We start from the raw sequence: 6,008 nt of genomic DNA, 5'->3' as shown, positions 1-6,008 counted from the left end.
GTGTGCAGAGCCAAGACTGGGGCCCCAGGGAGATAGGGGTGTCATTTCTTCGGGTGTCATCTGTTGGGAAGGATGAAGTAGAAAGACCTTACAAATATAGTGGTTTAGATTCTGGGAGTCTGAGTTCAACAAGCGAGATAGAAATGAAAGCAAGCTTTGAGATTTAGGGTGTGGGGTGCAGGGCCATCAGCTTGTGAACAACGACCTGCTAAGCTGAGGGCCAGCCCCCTTGATTAAACAATATACTCCTGCTAAGCTAAAGGCCAGATTGATTGATTAAACAATCCCCTTCTGCTTGCCTTGGGTGGTGGGACATTTCTATTGGCTGTATATGTTGTCATCTTGTATTAGATTGGTTAGTCCAACTCATACTCTTCAACTTAGAAAGATATTTAATGTACGGGATTCAGGGCTCTGTCTCTCTCTCGGCTCGGTTCGCTGTTCCTGCTCTCCTGGCCTGCTTTAGCTGTGCCCAGCAGCTGCAAGCAAGGCCTTCCCAATAAACCACGTGTTACCCTTGCTCATTGCTTATAGAGATACTTTGTCGCCAGTTCTACCGTCACGGAGATACTCTTTCAGTCATCTCAAAGGAGTTTGATCAATGTGTAGCCCATGGAAGGCTGCAGGTGCCACAGCAGGAGCACTGCAATGTGGCTGGGTGTCAACTGGTGACTTTTTTTTTTACCCAGAATATGTTTTTGAGCATGTTTCACAAAAATGTAATCCTATTTTGCAGCAGGTGGTGATGGGTTCAGCACAACTCTAGGAGGCTGTGCTGTGTTTTAGAACCCAACAGCCAGGATTGTCACAGACTACTCGATCAAGTCAACCCTTTTCCATCACTGATTTGCAAAACATCCCATTTTTTCTTATGCATTTAATATATAAATCACTGGAATCTAACATGTCTTTAACATATCTGATTTCCAGTGTCATCTCAGTTCATTTTTCTCCCTGAAAGTGCTTTTTGTGCTTCCAAAGACCCTTTTCCCAAATGATTAAAGCCAGAATTCACACGAGTCTCTTGCTTTACATGCGAGACAAGTTTTCTCCAGAAAGGAAGGAATTTTTGTGTTAGGGATAGCACAGGGCCCAGTTTACATTTCCAAATAGATAAAACGGGCACTTAGCTTCATGTAATTTGCAGCTAAGTACCTAATTAAATAATTGCCTGTTAGTTCGAAGATTGCTTTCCGTGCAACTGTCTTTGAAAAAGTCCTGCCTGAAAACAAACAGAAAGAGAAAAAATTAAAGTGTTGCTTTTCTTGCCTGATTTTACTCTTTTTATCTCCCAGAGAATGTAGTGCCCCAGGACTGTGGTGCAGGGGTCCAGAGGTGCATGGGAGCTCCCGGCATTAAGCACATTTGGGAAGTCACTAATATTTGCATAATTAATTGATTTTCAGGCTCCTCCGTGTTGCTCTCTGAAAGCATTTCAGGCTCCACACACAGGAGCTGTTTCTCCGTGAGCAGCTGTGGGGCATTTGGCTGATGGTTTTGACAGCAGAGATGAATTGAGGACGTGGCATATGCAGTCCTGACCTGGAATTTGAACCCTTTAGTGCCTCTCCCTCCTCCCAGACGGAGAAGAGGAGGAAGATCTCGGAATCTTCTGATTACCATCGATCTGATTTTGCTGAGCACTGGCCTTGTATCACGTCTGTGCGTTCCTTGAGAGGTGATTTCAATCTGAAAAAAAACCCCTGTAAGTATCTTGAGAGCTGGAAATCAGATGCTCTGATCTAACATTTCTCCAGCATTTAACCATCGCCTCTACAACCAGCACCTTATTTTAAAAAAAAACAAACATGAAGCATAAGGAAAACCATGAAATAATGTTGCTGATTTTCAGCCCTGACTTACATGTTTTTCCTTTCTGATATCTTTTGGAGAGAAGAAGGAATTGGATCATATTTTCATCTTCTTTTTTTCCCCCATATCTGTGAGGACTAGACATTCCTTTAACAGAGGGGAAAATAAAATAAATTGAGATTTCCAGGTGGTAACATGGCTGAAAGAAAACATGGATACATAGAAATTCATGCTCATTAGTACTGGCACAGATATGACTCTGTAGAGCTGAAGCTAATCAGGACCAGGGTGTAGAGATGAGAACTGCACATAATTGAAGCCCTGATTAATTAAAAGCAATTTCTTGGCACAGACAATGATGAAGCATCCTTGGGTGGATCTGCACATGTCCCAGTGGACGTGTGCACCGGGCCCTGCTGCCTGTGCTGGGGTGAGGCTTTGTGTGGGCAGGCACGGGGTAGAAAAGTGGCTTTGCCAAGAAAGCCAAGCCAAGAGGAGCAGACACCTCTCCACTGCAGCTTCAGGTGTGTTGCTGCACCCAGCACACGTGTGCCCCGTGCTTCTCCAGGGACTCCACCCTTGGAATAGCTGGTGGAGGAAGTGTGGGATCAGGAAGGGAATCTTGTGCACACAGGGGAATGTCCTTTTTGTGCAGGATCATAAACAAAACCCTGAAAGAGTAGTGATGGATCCAGCAGCCTTGGGGAGGGCTTCGTGGAACCACCAGCTTCATGGAACATTTTCCTGGAGTCCAATAGTGGTTTTCTAGAGTTAAAAATTGATTCAATTTCCTTTCCTCCCTCCCTAAGGCTTTTTTTGTCATCTGTGTCCAAAATCTCCAGCAGAAACTCCATGATTAGAGCAATTTGGTCCAATGCCATGAGAAGGGACTGCTCCACACACCTTAGGAAGTGCAAAAAAAAAGGAGAAAGAAAAGAAGGTAAAGCCCTCTGTGCTGTGCTGGATCGCTCATCAAAGCCAGCTGCCTCCTGTGCTGACTTGGGAACGTGGCAGATGTGTGGAGCCTTTACAGGTGCAAGGCCTGCACTTCATCAGGCTTTTTTCCATGGATAACCTGGAGTGTGCACTATTAGCAGCTCACATTTCTTTGGCTAAGGTTCTTTGTTGTGTACACATCCAGGTCAAATCTAAGCAATATTTCTGATCCGTGTAGGCTTCTGACTCGGTTCTGCATCTTTGGTGTTTACAAAATGATCAGAGTTTGAACTCTCCCTGTTCTGTTTCTAAATGTCAGCAGAAACTTTTCTTTTTTTTTTTAAATAAAACAATGTAGCCTTCCCCTGCAATGTTTGTAACCAAGAAACTGTGGCATCGCAAGAACATGAGGAAATACTGGCTGATTAAAACCAGGGTAAGAAATGACAGAGAAAGTGTTTGTCTTTTTTTTTTTTCCTCATTTCAGAATTCACAATGAAGCGGCTGGTAAAATGGGACCAGCTGGTTCAGCCCCACTTGGGCTGAATACAAGGTTTAATGTGCTGAAACTACTTCCACTGGCAAACTTTAGTGTGATAATTTAATTTCTCATGTAAAGCACACCTCACAGCATGACTTTTTCCCTACCTCCCTCTGTTTTGACAAAGTAAAGTAAGTTTGGGCCATTGTTGGCTTTCTTTGCCTTGTTTTTTGTCTTTTTCCTGCCTCTCATTAATATACAAGTGGTATTAAATAGTAATGATGCCAGTATTGACCTCTGCTGTGCCTTCGTGTTTGCTCATTTTTGCTTCAAGGAGCAGATGTTCTCTGTCTTTGTTTTCTGTTGCCAAATGGGGACTTTGCCCCTTTAACCATTGATAAGGCACTTTAATAATCTCTGACATGAGATTTTATAAAAGGCCAAGTAAATCCTACCTGCCTGGCAGCTTCTTTTAAACATTCCCATTGTGGTTTACAGCAGTTCAAGAAAGTGCAGTTTCCTCTGTGTTTTTGCAGTCTGTATTTATCCCCTGCACCCAGGTGATCATCCTCCATGGAGGGAGCACCCATGGGCAGGGGTCCTGGGGTTCTTCTCCTGGATGATGCTCCAGCACCAGTTCCCTGCCAGCCTCCACCACGTAGCAGTCAAACAGGGGGCTGGTGCCTATCAGTGATCAATGGGGTCTGACTAGACTCATCTGGATCCCATTTTCCATCAGTTGCTGATGGGAGATGGGAAGGGTGGTGTGTACAGAGCTGCTGCTGGGCTCTTGGTGCTTGTTCCCTTGCTGTGTGCCCAGTGAGGGGTCCCTGGCTGCCTTTGCATCAGCTAAACACCACTGTGCTATAAAGCTGCTTTAACCCTTCCTATGAAGAGGCACCCTTACAACATCTGTCTCTTCCTCATCCCTTTTGCAGCATTTCATACTTTGCTCCTGCACTTGGCCATCCCAAAAGCCCCAAAGGAAAGTCCACTTCCCGGTTTCTATTTGTTTTCTTGCCCAGGCACCTACATGGCTTGTACAAGCAGCCACCAGCCCTGGGCTGGTGTGGTGAGGGCTCTACCCATGGTAGGCAGGCTGAGTTGTACCTCAGGTGGAAGCATGCCTGCCTCTGGGAAGCCTTGAGGGCAGTTTGGGAAGGTGGCATTTTGTGTCTGAGATGAGCCTGTGTGCTCTCCCATGGCCTCTTGCAGCATTAGGGGTGGCTTCTGCTGAACCCCTCTTGGATTTACACACATCTCTCCAAAACTGCCTTGGATTTGGTATTCCCACCCTGCCTTTGCTCTCTTGACCCATCACATCCTTGCTGTGTCACACTTGGGGAACATTTCATTGAGCCCCTTTGTTCTGCCAGGCTGGGGCAGCAGGCACAGCACAGCTGCTCTTTGTTGCTGGCCACCACACAGAAAATCACACAGGGCTTGGTGATGCAGCAGCCTCTGCCACTCTCTTGTCAGTGCCACTGCCACCTCCTTCCCCCTCCAGACCTGGAAGTTCACCTGTGTTGACAACATCTGCATTGGGGATGAGCCTCGTGCCTTGCATTGCCCACTAGAGTGCTCCTTGTGTCCTTCTCCCTTTGTAGGGCTTTGTGTCCCTAAGCCACCTCCCACCACACTGAGCCTGGGCATCCCCAAACCTTTGCCACTCCCTTTGGCAGGGTCATGCCCTGGGCAGAGCTGCTCCTGCAGCGTGGATGGCAGGGGCACAACCCCATGGGCAGCACCATGGCCTTTGGTCCCAAGCACAGCCTGTGCTTTTCTGTGCCAAGGTTTTTCCCAAGGCTGGAGCCTATAAATAATCCAAGAGTGTCTCCTCCTGCCCAGCTCTGCACTCTGCTACTCTCTCTGTTTCAGAATGAGCTGTGATTCTGCCAGCCAGACCTGCAGCCACCCAGTACAGGATACAGGCTCCCTTGGGATGAGCCTCGAACACTGCCTTCCCAAATGCCTGTCTGGAGTGATGGGTGCAGCCAAGCTGAGCCAGCCATCCTATTCCAGCTGCTGGCACACACCAAAACATCTGCCTCGCCTGTGCTGTGCTTGTTGATGGAGCTGTGAGCAGCTCCCAGCATGTCATTTGGGAGTATAAATTGAGTTCCTCTGAGCTGGAACCACCTGCTTCAGATAATTTCTCTGGCAAGGAGTCTTCTATCTTATTCTCCATCCAGGATTTTCCTGCTTTCCACTGCTGCCAGCCTTTGCAGTAGCTGGGGGGTTGGTACTGATGGGTGGGAATTTAGGTGGATCCATGGGGGAAATGTCCTGCTGCCAAAGCTCAGCAGAGTGCAAATGTGCTGTTTAAACCACAGAATTTTAGAATCACAGACTGGTTTGAGTTGGAAAGGACCTTTCAAGTTCATCTAGTCCAAACCCCCTGCCATGGACAGGGACAGCTTTTCATATATTGGGTTGCTCCAGGCCAACCTGGCCTTGAACACTTCCAGGTATGGGGCATCCACAGCTTTTTGAGATGTCAGGCACTTGTTGATGCTGAAGTTAGGCTGGTTGGATGCACAAGCAGCAGGGAAACAGCTCCCCAGGAAAACAGGTCGCTGTTGCAAGGAGCAGAATGATCTCAGTAAACCTGCTGGCTCTGCCTGCTGGAAACCAGGGGCGTGGGAGTGAAGGATCCTGCTGCTCCCAGCTTCCTTTTTCCCTCCCTAGGGTGACATGCAGCCAGCCTCCAGCTCTGTCCCTGCCCCTTCTCCTTCTTCAGCCGCAGCAGTATCCATTGGGTAAGTATATAATTAGGATC

This window comes from Prinia subflava, chromosome 4, assembly GCF_021018805.1.
Source record: "Prinia subflava isolate CZ2003 ecotype Zambia chromosome 4, Cam_Psub_1.2, whole genome shotgun sequence".
Lineage (NCBI taxonomy): Eukaryota > Metazoa > Chordata > Aves > Passeriformes > Cisticolidae > Prinia > Prinia subflava.
Note: the sequence above shows the minus strand (reverse complement) of the source record.